The sequence below is a fragment of the Apodemus sylvaticus genome, chromosome 19 (assembly GCF_947179515.1).
Source record: "Apodemus sylvaticus chromosome 19, mApoSyl1.1, whole genome shotgun sequence".
Taxonomy (NCBI): Eukaryota; Metazoa; Chordata; class Mammalia; order Rodentia; family Muridae; genus Apodemus; species Apodemus sylvaticus.
The window spans coordinates 8,353,249-8,367,304 of NC_067490.1; the positions used below are offsets into that span (position 1 = coordinate 8,353,249).

The following is a 14,056-nucleotide window of genomic DNA, read 5'->3' on the forward strand; positions in this document are numbered from 1 at the left end:
TGTGTATACAGAGATGTGGGGAAATGAACTAATTAAAATTTTTATCCTGTACTGTGGCAAGAGAGAAAGTCTCAATTTCTCTGCAGCATCTGCCCAAGACAGAATTCCTGTCTCCAAAAAAAGACAAGGAAATCTGCATAATGTAGATTCAGCCATGGGTTCTTCCTTTTTTTTTTTTTTTTTTTTTTTTGGATTTGATTTTTTCGAGACAGGGGAGACAGGGTTTCTCTGTATAGCCCTGGCTGTCCTGGAACTCACTCTGTAGACCAGGCTGGCCTCGAACTCAGAAATCCGCCTTCCTCTGCCTCCCAGAGTGCTGGGATCACAGGCGTGCACCACCACCGCCCGGCCAGCCCTGGGTTCATGTTACTAGAATCGAATAGTGAATCTTTACCCTGAGAGAGTCTCTGCTCTAGCACCAGAGCTCCAGAGCGTGGTCTGTCCTCACGAAGCATAGGTTGTGCTGGAGAAATCTGAACCCTTGTATGTGGGGCCCTCTCCATCACCTCTGCAAGCCATGCCACAGTGGTAATGAGTGACACAGGAGCCTTCTTTTAGGGCGTGTCCCAGTGATCTGACTTCCTTCATTACCTACTCATGCCACAGGTCGGTGACCTAGCATATGAACCCTTGGGAAACCCTTCCAAACCAGGCCAGGCCAGGCCAGTGGTGCTTTTTTATTTATTTATTTATTTATTTATTTATTTATTTATTTATTTATTTTGCAAAGGTGAGGCCTTTGCAAAGTGACTAGGCTGAGAGGCTGTCCATCCCATCAGGGGCATTCAGACCATTAATTACACAAGGAGTCTATTTATTTATTTATTTATTTATTCAGTCAGCGGCCATTGCCTGTATTTCAGGGGAGGGCAAGGACAGACAGAGTCAGAGGGTCCCTAGTGGCTTTGTTCTTGGGTTCCTAAAGCAGGAGATTACCTATTCTATTAGCCAGGGTATGTATTTGGTTTTCTTGGTCGGTTCTAGTTTTTTTTAAGATTTTATTTATTTATGTATTTTATGTATATGATTTTTGTCTGCATGTACATCTGCACACCACGGGACAGCATCAGACAGTTGTGAGCAGCCACATGGGTGCTGGGACTCGAACTCAGGAGTGCCCCTAACCACTGAGCCATTTCTCCAGTCCCCCCCACCCAGCCCACCCCACCCCCACCCCCCATCTCCTGGTGGCCCTAGCTTAAAATGAAGATAAAAATGAGCTGCTGGATATGAATCAAGGGTAGGTCATTGTGGTTGTTACATGAGTTATTGTTTGTCTTGCTGGGTGTTTGTAAGGGAAAGCAGGTGGTAGCCTCCAAGCCTGGCTTAGAGACAGCAACCAATCCGTCCATCCAGACAGTGTCCAGTTTGCTTGTTTGTTTTTTGAGATAGGGCAGACCAAAAGACGGCTCTGTGTTTGACCCTGGACTCCTCATCTTTCTGCTTCCATCCTTCAAGCTCCTTGATTGCTACCTTGTATCATTGTGCCCTAGTGGATTCTCAGTCTGTCTGGCCATTGTCTAGATCTGTAACCAGCTTCTTATGTGGTTTTGCAAATTATAATTTGTATGAACTCGAAATAGTTTATGGTTGCACTCTTTGTTGCTTTTGAAAGGCAACACTTTAAACAATGATAACGTAGTCATCTTATCCTACTAATCTGAGTTCATCTAAAAGTTTGCTCTAACTGGGAAGAAAGCAGACAACAAAGTTAAACGCCACTTGATGAAAACAGTAACGACTGAAGGTCACCTTAGAATTCTGGGCTCCTGTTGCCAGTTTTACTTTGAAGCAAACCTTAGGAACTCCCCTGATCTCCAGCCTCAGTTTCCCTCTTCATAAACTAGAGATAATAAAATAAGCTTTGAGGGGTGGGAAGGTTAGAGATGATGCCTGCTTAACGTGTCGTTTATTGAAACAACTGGGCAACTAGAGTGATAAAGATTTATAAAGATCCCATACTGTGCTGCAGGGCTGCGGGGCTCAGCCAACACGAACACCCGTGTGTAGAATCACCCGTGGACTTTCCAGAGCACACACACAATGCCTACCCTCCCATCAAACAGGATGTCTCCTCCAGAAGGCTGAACCCTCGGCCCCAAACACTGACTGAATACACAGGCCACAAGCAATTAACATACAAGGACCGGAAATTACAGGGGGGGTTTTGTTTTGTTTTTTTACTTCTGAAGATGAAACGATTATAAACATGTGTTAGCCGCTTCTCCAGTGAGGAGAAAGCTGGGTGTATGGAAACCGGGGGACATCACTGGGTCTGTATTGGTTGGAAGTTCCCACACTTGTTTCCATTGAGTATGTCTTATTTCTCTCGCGAAAAAATATCTTAAATCTTAGGAACTAAAATAGCAAAGCAATCAAGTATGTGAAAATGAATGTTAGCTTTTTGGGCCATGCAAGTGCTGGGAATTCAGCTTTTTGTATTGGCGCTCGCAAGGACAAGGGAACACCTGGGCTAGGTTCTGAGATTGGGCTGGCACTGTGTAAGAGACTTGCATCATGCATGCATTGTCTTAGAAGCCCTGGCTGTTGCTTCACCGTTGTATCTAATAAGTACAAGCTCAGCTCTCTGAGATCGCTGCCAAAGACTGACCAGCTGGGTTCAGAACGAGAGCTATCTGACTAGAGAGCGACTTCCGCTAAACCCCTGATCTCTGATTTAAAGGCAGCTGTGGTTCATTTAGAGTGACATTCATCTGTCTCCCAAGCAGGAACCCACTGGCTCTGAGAGTCTCACACTGAAACGCTTGAAAGTGACTTAAGCATCGAGTTAACCGTCTAAAGCCATGGCTGCTTTGTCAAGTCACAAGCAGGGGTTGTCAGCAGTGCGACAGAGCTAAAATGTGCCGTTTTATTTTACCCGTAGGATTGAGTCATCTTCTCACAGCTTTCCGGCAACGTACTTGAAATCTCTCTCAACTGCATGAGTAGCAATTATCCACATAGTTGACAGAAATGACAGGGACAAAGGCTCAGACGCTTTGGCAAAGGCTTTGCCTCGCTAGAGATCAGCATTCGCATCTCTTTTAATAGTTGGCCAGGGAAGAGCTTTCTCATCCTGCCCCTGAAGAGAATTTCCAACATGCACCACTAGGGTGCGCCCGTCGTGCGGTGCAAAGGGCTTTCCAGCAAGCTCCAGGCGAGGGAGAGCCCTCTCATTCTCTCTGCACCACGTTCCCAACTGAAACCTTTTTGTCTCTTTGCCTGGCTCCCTTTTCACTGGGAAAGAAAAGAAAAAAAGAGGAAAAAAAAATAGGAAAGGAAGGAGAAACGTCCCTTACTGACCAAGCGCGGTGTGAGGTGGGTAGGCGGGTGGGGAGGGGGTGCTTCCCAGAATACCTTTGTCTTTCTGGATGAGATTGCCAAGGAAACTAACTGGCCATGAGGCCACCTACCAGGGCTCCACCTCTGTGAGCCTTGTCAGTTGCCATGGTGACTGACCGAGGCGCTGCATGTGTCCCTTCTGGGCTTTCAAGTGGGAAAAAAAGGTCTTAAGGACCCAGGAAGACAGGAAAATGCAACTGCTTACAGGAAGAGCATATTTTCAGGAAAATTTGTTCATTTCTGTGGTAACTGGAAGCACACCGTCGTTTCTGATGATTGTTGAGGTCCTATACATTTAGCAAGGCGCGTAGCTATGCCTTATCAGCGTGTAGCCACAGAAAATTCTGTTGTAAAAAGTGAATTTTTTTTTAAATAGCACCACACATTTGACCTGTGGCAGGAATTCAGTCCAAGGTTGGGTCCCCTGAACCCAATCTTGTTTAGGAAATGGTAAAATGAAGTTGGTGGTGTCACCCCCTCAGCTGTAATAAGCACACGGTCCGGTCCTAGGCACATAGCCAACCCGACATAGGTAGCACCTCTTATTAGTTATGCTGATGTTGCCGACTGTATTGGTTTCTTTCCTGTTTGTTTTTTTTTATAAAACACTACTGACAAGCTAACTTGCAGGAGAGGGGTTTATTTGGCTTATGACTGCACAGGCTAAGAGTCCACGATGACAGGGAACCATGGGGGCATGCAGCAGGCATGGTCGTAGGAGCAGGAAACAGAGAGATCACATCTGCACCCCACACAGGAAGCAGAGACAGCAAACTGGAAGTGTCCTGCTGTTTGTCATCTCAAAGCCACTTTCAGTGACTTCCCCCCCAGCAACCCTGCACCACCTAAACCTCCCCAAACAGCGACACTAACCTAACACAGTGTGAAAGACATTTCTCTTTCAAAACAGCACACTGGTTTTCTTTGGGTTTTGCCTGGTTTTGTTTGTTCTGTGGGATGGAACCCAGGCCCTCACATGCACTAAGTTAGCAGTCTCATTGGATTGCACCCCAGCCCAACTGCTGCCTCTCTCACAGTGGGCTAAGGACATTTGGTTTGTCAACAGGCCTGTCTTAGTTAGGGTTTTACTGCTGTGAACAGACACCATGACCAAAGCAAGTCTTATAAAGGACAACATTCCACTGGGGCTGGCTTACAGGTTCAGAGGTTCAGTCCAGTGTCATAAAGGCAGAAACATGGCAGCATCCAGGTAGGCATGGTGCAGGAGGAGTTGAGAGTTCTACATCTTCATCTGAAGGCTGCTAGGAGAAGACTGACTTCCAGGCAGCTAGGGTGAGGGTCTTATAGGCCCACCTCCACAGTGACACACCCACTCCAACAGGGCTACACCTTCTGATAGTGCCACTCCCTGGGCTGAGCGTATACAAATCATCATAAGGTCTCCGCAGAACTTTTAATTGCTTTTAGATGGGTTTCTTTCATGCCAAAGGTCCTTAGCACAGGTAACTGTGACAGTCAGAAGGTAGTTTGTGATGAGCAGATAGTTGTTTCTGCTCATGTTAGCACCAAGATTTACAAGGGTGGGAGACTGAAATATCTAGGGAAAAAAATATATATATACATATGTATACATATATTTATGAATATATATGTATTCATGCACATGTTAACTGTTAAGCATTAGATTTTTTTAACATTGGAAACAATGTTAAGCCAATGGAAACAATGGAACAATAGCCCCAAATATATCTATCAATCTAACTATGTATCTATCTGTCTGTCTGTCTGTCTATATATTTGCCTGTCTCTCTCTGTTCCTTCCTCCCTCCCTCCCTCCCTCCCTCCTTCCTTTCTTCCCTCAATCCCGCCCTTCATGAGGCATATGGTTTAATGCTATTAAAGTACAGTTGTCAAAAGAGAAATAGCAAAATCTCTTCTTCCCAGGAAATGAGATTGTACAGTAACATCACAGCAGGCGTAGAACCAGCTTGGCCCGAGTAGGCCAGGGTAAAGACAGGCGATGTCACAGGCAGCAGCTTTGGCCACATGCTACATGGCAGGTGCCGGCCATTTAGGAAGTCATCCGCACACATATGTCAAATAGAATTTCAGATAATTTATGGCAAAACTATACCTAACGCAGTCCTTCCGGACGGAGGAAAATAGAACATGGCAGTGTTTCATTAACTCTTCTCCCTGCTCGTGATCTTATTCCCTATGTCACACTCCTCTTCCAGGAGTTTGCTCAGTTGCTTCCGAGTGTCTGTGGAGTCCTAGATCAAGGGCCAAAGGGAAAGGAGAGAGAGATTCTCTAATTCTCCACGTGGCACTGTATGTAGTGATTTGCACCCTTAAGGAGTTAACAAAGCCCCATGCCTTATGGTTGTGTGTTATCCCTTCTCTTTAAAATGAATGTGCTATGTACTAACTGGATAATTAGAACTGGTTCTGCTTCTGGTGTGTGTGTGTGTGTGTGTGTGTGTGTGTGTGTTGCTGAACACAGAACAATCTTTCACTGAGTCCTGATTCCGACACCACATATAAGTAACCTTACTGTGGCCTGTGGTGGTGGTGGTGGTGGCAAAGTCATATGCTACATAAGGCTGACTCCTCCCGTACCTAAGAATAAATTAGATCCTAGGGCAGAGGGCCAGAGAAGGAAGCCACACACTGAAAGGCTGGCCCACTGTTTGCCCTCAGGAAGGTAGTAAGTTGTATAAATAAGACATTGTGGATTAAGATGATTCAGAGTTTGTACAGAAACGTAATGTGTTTCTATTGAAATGTAACACGTTTATATGTGTAGCGTGTAGTTTTAAAAAACACACTACGGCCTTTGCCCGGGGGGGCTGCTGCGCTCTGACCCCTACCGGATCCCTCTTGTCCCACCCAACTTAGCTCCGAGGCCGAGGATAATCAGCCCCAACCGGAAATGCTACAATCTGCGGACAAAGGACAGACAGACAGCTTTATTATTTTAGAATTTGCTGGCTAGGCACAATTGCTGGGCGCAGCATCTCCTGCCTGGAGAGGCATGCCCTCATTAATTATCGTCTCTGTTTCTCCTCCTGCCCTAAACTCAGTGGCCTGTATGGGCTAGCCCCTGCTAACTTCCTCGGCCCCGCCCATAGCAGAGGCTGCAGGCCCTAGCTACCCCAAGACCTTACAGGACTGCTGCTTTCTTCTGGTTCTAAACCGTGTAGAAAAGCCCCTCTCCTTCCTTGCATCCACCTTTTCCTCTTGAGACCCGGAAGTCCCACCTACTCTTTCTGCCCAGCAATTGGTTCCCGCCCTTCTTTACTAACAAATCAAGAATCAGTTAGGGAACTAGACTTAGGTATCAGCACCTCCCCTTACATATAAGCGCCAGGATTTAAGTTGTTGTATTTATGTAATATTTGATACAGACCAAGGGAGAGATGATCGCTGGCCACAGGACAGGGAGAAGTCAAGTTTAAGGTGCCCAGGAAGCTTTCTCCCTGTTAGCTAGCCTTCAGCATACTGATAGATGTTACACAGGTTGCTGGGGGAGGGGCGTCATCGCTATGAGGTCTACGGTAACGACCAGTATGACAGGATCTGCCTATGAATGCCTTGGCATGGCTGGTGTGCACTAACCAACCAATTTCTGATTGGAGTGAAGGCCCACTCTTCCACTCCCCAGGAGGAAGTGAATGCCTGGTACTATAAATCTGACCGAGAATCTATGGTTAACACCAAGTGGTACAGGGCGCAGGCCTTTAATCCCAGCACCCAGGAGGCAGAGGCAGGCAGATCTCCGAGTTTGAGGCCAGTCTGGTCTACAGAGCAAGTGAGTTTCAGAACAACAGCCAGGGCTACACAGAGAAACCCTGTCTTGAAAAAAAAAAAAAAGAAAGAAAGAAAGAAAGAAAGAAAGAAAGAAAGAAAGAAAGAAAGAAAGAAAGAAAGAAAGAAAGAAAGAAAGAAGAAAAGGACAAATGAAAAAATATTTAAAAATTAATTAATTGGGCTGGAGAGATGGCTCAGTGGTTAAGAGCACTGGTTGCTCTTCTTAAAGTCCTGAGTTCAAATCCCAGCAACCACATGGTGGCTCACAACCATCTGTATATAATAAGATCTGATGTCCTGCCGGGTGGAGGCGCACACACCTGTGATCCCAGCACTCTGGGAGGCAGAGGCAGGCGGATTTCTTAATTCGAAACCAGCCTGGTCTACAGAGTGAGTTCCAGGACAGCCAGGGCTACACAGAGAAACCCTGTCTCAAAAAAACCAAATCCAAAAAACCAAAAAAAACAAAAAAACAAAAAAACAAAAAAACAAAAAACAAGATCTGATGCCCTCTTCTGGGGTATCTGAAAACAGCTACAATGTACTTACATATAATAAACAAATAAATCTTTTTTTAAAAATTAAATAATTAAAATAGAAAAGGAGAGAAACCATTGTTAGAGAGTTCACATGATTCTACTAAATGGAAATTCAGTTTAAAACAAGAGGGCAAGAGATGTTCCTGCATGCCAATGATACAGCGGCAAAGGAAGGCAGAAAGTGCTCGCACACCCACTGTCCCGACCCACTGTGATCGTCTGAATGCCTGAGTCGTCCTCTTCCCAAGTTCACACTTGTAGAATCCTGACTTAGAGAACTGAGCTGCTGTCGGTGGAGCCAGAGGCGAGGGATGTTTAAGGTTTGCCTTGCTCGCTTCTCTAATCCTCGCTTCTCTCATGCGCTGGGAGGAAACATTCTACCCAAGCAATTGTAGGGACGAAGGGATTTTTTTTGCTGATGATTTAGGAAAAGAGGCCAGGGAGTGGTGGTGCACGCCTTTAATCCTAGCACTTGGGAGGCAGAGACAGATGGATTTCTGAGTTCTAGACGAGCCTGGTCTACAGAGTGAGTTCAGCCAGGGCTACACAGAGAAACCCTGTCTCAAAAAAAACAAAAAAAACAAAAAAACAAAAAAAAAAAAAAAGAAAGAAAGAAAGAAAGAAAGAAAGAAAGAAAGAAAGAAAGAAAGAAAGAAAGAAAGAAAAGAAAAGAAAAGAGAGGCGTCCATCATAGAGGAAATGCCAGGCAGGGGTGCACGAGGTGTCGGGATCCTGTGTCTGCAGTGAAGCGCCCGGCTGGCTCTTTCCTTTGTCCTCTTTCATTCTGTCCAGGACCCCAGTTCACCATGGGCTGATGCTACCCACAGTCAGGGCCTTCTCTCCTTATTCAGTCCTGTCTGGGAACACCCTCACAGCCTAGCGGCATGCCTTCTAGATGATTCTAATCCCAGGCAAACTGATGAGAGTCAAGGGACTATCACTGGTTATGAATACGCTCCCCAGGGTGGCAGATCCCCACTCCTGCCGCTGAATGTGACTCACTCACTGTTTTGGGGCATCTGAGAGGTCATCTTTCTTCTTTGCTGGTCGAATAGGCTAGAAGGCATCTCTTAGTGAGTGCAGCTTGTACCTTAGCTACTTTTCTATTGTTATAACAGAACAAAAGAAAATCAAAATCAAAACAAAACAAAAAACATGGCCAAGCATGTAATGTGGAGAGGGAGGGGGGGAGGTGGCGCTAATGGTTCCAGAGAGTTGGAGTCCATGGGCCCATGGTCACTATGGCAGGGAGCACAGCTACAGGCGGGGAGCACAGCTGCAGGCAGGGAGCACAGCTGCAGGCAGGGAGCACAGCTGCAGGCAGGGAGCACAGAGGCAGGCAGGGAGCACAGCTGCAGGCAGGGAGCACAGCTGCAGGCAGGGAGCATAGAAGCAGGCAGGGAGCACAGAGGCAGGCAGGTAGCATAGCGGCAGCCAGGAAACACAGCTACAGGTAGGGAGCACAGAGGCAGCCAGGGAGCACAGCAGCAGGCAGGGAACACAACTGCAGGCAGGGAGCACAGCAGCAGGCAGGGAGCATTAGCATACGGTAAACAAAGCTAACTGGTACTGGCATGGGTTAAAAATGCCGAGTGTGGCTCATTCAGTAAGCGCTAGTGTGGGCACAGCAGTGACTTTGAGCGGGTACGAAGTGAATGTGTGTGCTGGCCTCCTTGGCCTGGCTTGGTGTAGAGAGACCTCAATGGAAAGGAGACATGTGGGGTTTGTTTTTGTTTTGTTTTGTTTTTTGAGGCAGGGTCCCACATCTTAGCCCAGGATGACTCCAAAGGCATGACAGTTTTCTGCCTAAGCCTTCCTGAGCCCCGGGATTATAGCTGTAAACCCTGGGCAGAAGTTCATCCACTTGTCTTAGAAACCTGTGCTTGATACATGGTAATCGTGCAACAAACTAAACTTGAACAGGACTTATTGAAGGTGGGGGGGGGGCTCTCAAAAACTAATTTGTGGACAATTTAACAAAATAAACTGCTGAAAGAGACTTTGGAGACACACACGTGTGCACACACACACACACACACACACACCCCAGACCCCGTTGCACATGTGTCCTGGCTCATCTTGGATGCCTGTTTTCCAGTCATTAGGATAGTCATAGACATTCAAAGCTGATTTACTGTTTCCATAGAAACCTTGTAAGTGTTCCCTCAATGGGGAGGGTTTCTTAAGCTTTGAGGGTGTGCCAAGCACAGTGCTAGATGAATGGAAAAAGTAAGACTTGGGGTTTCCAAACACCTTCGCCCACCTCTGCTGCCCTCCCCCACCTCTCACCCCCTCCCATTCCCCACTACTCCCCCTCCCCCCTCTTACCTGCACTTCCCTCCCCCCACTCCTCCCCTCCCTCACCTCTCATCCCTGTCCCCCACCCCCACTGTTGTGATCATAAAAAGAGAAAGAGCGGGGCGGTGGTGGTGCACACCTGTAATCCCAGCATTTGGGAGGCAGAGGCAGGTGGATTTCTAAGTTCAAGGCCAGCCTGATCTACAGAGTGAGTTTCAGGACAGCCAGGGCTACACAGAGAAACCCTGTCTTGAAAAAACCAAATCCAAAGGAAAAAAAAAAAAGAGAGAAAGAGGTTACGGTGGTATGGGGGAAAGGGGTGCCTCAGTGGGCCCTTGCCGAGGCATCCCTTCCTCCTGAGGAACCAGATACACACCAATATAGTATAGAATAGTTTATTCAGAGCATGGGATGGGAGTTAAGGGGGTAGTAGAGGCAGAGAAAGGCAGAGAGAGGGAGAGAGTAGAGAAGCAGAGACTGGCCATGACCTCGCAGAGAGAGGGAGGAGGGGAGGAGAGTGAGAGAATAAGAGAGGTAAGAGGGGTGAGAGAGAGAGGAGGGGCTGAGCAGCCCTTTTTATAGTAGGCCAGGCCTACCTGGCTGTTGCCAGGTAACTGTGGGGTGGAGCTTAGACAGAATCCTAACAACCGCCACACACACAGACACACACACACACACACACACCTTCATCCATGTACACATCAATCCCATGATCACAGTGGGGAGTTCATCAGAGTAAAGTGGCCTCCACAGGGTCCCAGGACGTTTGGAATCAAGTTTAGAATTGGAGACGATGCATTCAGATGCCAGATCCCTTGTCTCCTCTTGCTTGGCCACCACCCACGGGAATCATAAAGCAACGTTCACGATAAAAGTGACTCTGAATGATGCTCAAAGATTGAATTTGTTAGGGAGTTAGACAAGTCTGGTTTTAGAAAGGGTTATAAGGAGTTAAAAAGGAAGGCTCCCAATGGTGGAAGTTGAGGCAATAAGCAAAGTGGGTGGCAGTGTGTGCTCAGGTGAGCCCAGGGCCCGAACCCTCCCATGACCACAGTCAGGGTGCACGGAGGGCAATGTGCAGGCTTGTGAGGCCAGGGATCGCCATGCCCTGTTGAGCAGGGTAGTTCAGGAGGCAGCACACGGGGCTTCCTCCGAAACCAACTTTCCCCAGCCTAGGAGATGGGAAATCCTAGTGATACCGCTTGGGTTTGAGGAAGAAGCTGAGTCGTTGTGCTTTCCCACCAAGGCATTAGCATATTGTGTGCAGTGAGTGGACTCTCTTCGTAAATCATCAGACACATAGGCCCACAGGGAACTTTAAAAGCACAGCCTCTTGATTTGAGCTCCATGGTTTCTCAAACCACAGTTGAAGGCTATTGATCCTTTTGGTTACACCTTGTAAAAATTGTCCAATTCGCTTGTCACATTTATCTCCGCCAGCTGCTTTGGCAGGAATGACTCCACAGGGGTCAGGTTTTTTTATTTAATTTTTTTCTGTGGCATGTGTCTGGCCTTGTGCTAAGTATAAGCTTAAAATGCAGGGAAACCCACGGGAGACAGATGAAGCAACAGGCTACCCCTGGAGTAGAGTTCAACTGCAGAACTGTGCCAAGACCTGTGCCAGCCCCCACATTTGATTCCAGGCTTTATACAAGCCCTGCTCCAGTTAGGATCCAGTTTAGATCCTGTGTGACCACTTCCCAAAACCTATAGATAGGGAGAAAACAGTTATTCTGTTGGAAGGCATTGCCAAGGGGTCTTAGAAACAAGAACATTGGGGCTGGAGAGATGGCTCAGCAGTTAAGAGCAATGACTGCTCTTCTTAAAGTCCTGAATTCAATTCCCAGCAACCATGTGGTAGCTCATAACCATCTGTAATGGGATCCAATGCTCTCCGATGGTGTGTACTTATATACATAAGATACATAAATCTTCTAAAAATGAAAAGAAAAAGAAACAAGAACATTTGTCCAATCTGTCTCCTGCAGGTCACTTAACAAAGCCATTGGTAAATGTGTGGTTCAAGCCAGGTTTGGTGGGTCATGCCTTTAATCCCAGAATCTCTGTGAGTGTGTGGCCAGCCTGGTCTACAAAGTGAGTTCCAAGGAAGTCAGGGCTACACAGAAAAACCCTATCTCAGGAAAATAGACAGACAGACAGACCAAGACATTGACGAAGCTCCTCTCTCTAAGTACATCCTTAATTCTAGTATTTGTGCCTACAGTGCCATTGCTAAAAAAGTCACTGCCTAGGGCTAACACGAACTCTTTTCTTTCTCTTACTCTGTCTTTTCATTGTGACTCTTAGGGCTGGGGTGTAGCTCGGTGGTAGAGCATGCACCTACCATGTGAAGGCCTCTGGATTCTCGTAGGGCTGAGAGGGCAGGGGAACTAGCTGGGATCTCAGGAGATTGAGGCAAGAAGACCACAGACCACAAGTCATGGTGGCAACACCCAATGCTTTTTCATAGCCTCTCGAGACAGGGTTTGTATGTGTAGCCCTGGTTGTCCTGGAGCTAACTCTATAGACCAGTCTGGCCTCGAACTCAGAAATCCCCCTGCCTCTGCCTCCCAAGTGCTGAGATTAAAGGCATGTGCCACCACTGCCCAGCTACACACACATCCCTCACATCACCTCACCTCACCACATTTGAGTGTTTCTTATAATCATGTAAAGATCAATTTAAATTATACATATAATGAAACATTTACTTAACTAAGATTCTAAGATTGACATTTTTAGCAATGCTCTACATAGGTCACCAGGTTCCCTCTGACTCACTCCATCCAGTATCTGTGCAAAAACTGTCATTTTAGTTTTTCTTTATTTGTTTGTGTAAGAAAACAAATCATAACTGTCTCACCGTCTTAGAGAGGTTTTCTAAAACTAGGACTCCCTCCTGCGCCCCCTAGGGGCTGGGAGGTAGACTGGCGTCGCTAGGACATGAGCATTTTAAACAGAATCTAGCGACAGTGTTTCAACAGTTCTCAAAGTCTGAGCTCACTCAAAAACCACAGACTCGGGTAAGACAAATTCCCAACACATGAATGTGAAAAGTCCCATTCTTTGGAACTGAAAAACTACCCGGAAGTTTTTGTGAGGCTCTTTGGCTGAAAAAAATAAAAATAAAAAAAAGGGCCTGAGGGCCTTGTCTCAGCTTCCTGGGGGAGTTTGTGTGCTTTGTTGTGAGGAAAAGCCTTCTAAAAGTGGTCAATCAAGTAATCAAGTTGGGGAGCTCAAATTTTGCCTTGGAAGAGCAGTTTGTGGCAGCTACAAAAAAAAAAAAAAAAAAAAAAAAAAAAAAAAAAAAAAAGGAACACAGGCAGCCAAGGGACTCTTGAACAACTTGATAATGGAAGGCTTGAGAAATAGTGACACGGGGTGGCGCCTAGAGAAGAAGCAAGCGTCCACTTGAGGTGCTATGCTGCCCTCAAGGCATGGAAAGTTAGGGAGGGGGGAAAAAGGAGACATTTAGCCAAAGGAACAAGAGTAGACCGGCCAGAGTTCCCGGGCCAGTTCCCACGTGAGATGTGGGTGCAGGTGGCTCGAACAGGAAGTCAACTCTGCGTCCAGGGTACAGAACACTTCTCAAAGGCCTGTAGGTCGACTCTGGCTTGACCTTCCTCAATTCAGCAAACTGCGCGCGCTCTAGTGGCAGGGGTGGGGGATGGGGAGGAGAGTGAAGCTGCGGGCCGCCTGTTCACCAACCAGTCTGAAGAGGGCGCTAGTTACCCCGAAACTCTCCCCACCCTCACCCCGGCTCTGTTCAGGTACTGGACTTTTAAAGCGGGAATTCGGACTGGGTTTGGTTTAGGCACGGTTTTACCCATGGGTGTTCCTCGGAGGTTGGTTTCCTGCCTGGTTTTGCTGTTCCAGGCAGGTGCTGATCTGAGACCTGGAGGCTGAGCAGCAGGACTGGCCTTGTATGCCAGGCCAGGCAGACGGGTGGAGGTGTGAGGCAGGTGCCCTTTAGAAGTAATCATGCCCTCCCGGGACTTCCCAGGATCAATTCTTGGCAGGAGGTGTGTGGGGTTTGAAAGATAATTATCCGGAACTGACAAGGAAGCTGTGTGCCAGGGCACCTCCCCATGACCCGGGTGGCTGGC

At 47.1% G+C, this 14,056-nt stretch overlaps 1 protein-coding gene across 2 annotated transcripts in view; it reads left to right on the forward strand.

Annotated features, from left to right (window-relative positions):
* The window catches only part of Slc37a1 (solute carrier family 37 member 1), a 70,782-nt gene that overhangs the window by 2,048 nt on the left and 54,678 nt on the right, over positions 1-14,056 (forward strand). The window contains exon 1 of one of the 2 annotated variants that reach the window (XM_052163188.1): positions 13,631-13,720. The exons of the other annotated variant lie outside the window; for it this stretch is intronic. The gene's annotated coding sequence lies outside the window, so the exon portion shown is untranslated. Of the gene's footprint in view, positions 1-13,630; positions 13,721-14,056 lie in introns of those variants that run through there. 2 annotated transcript variants of the gene reach the window in all.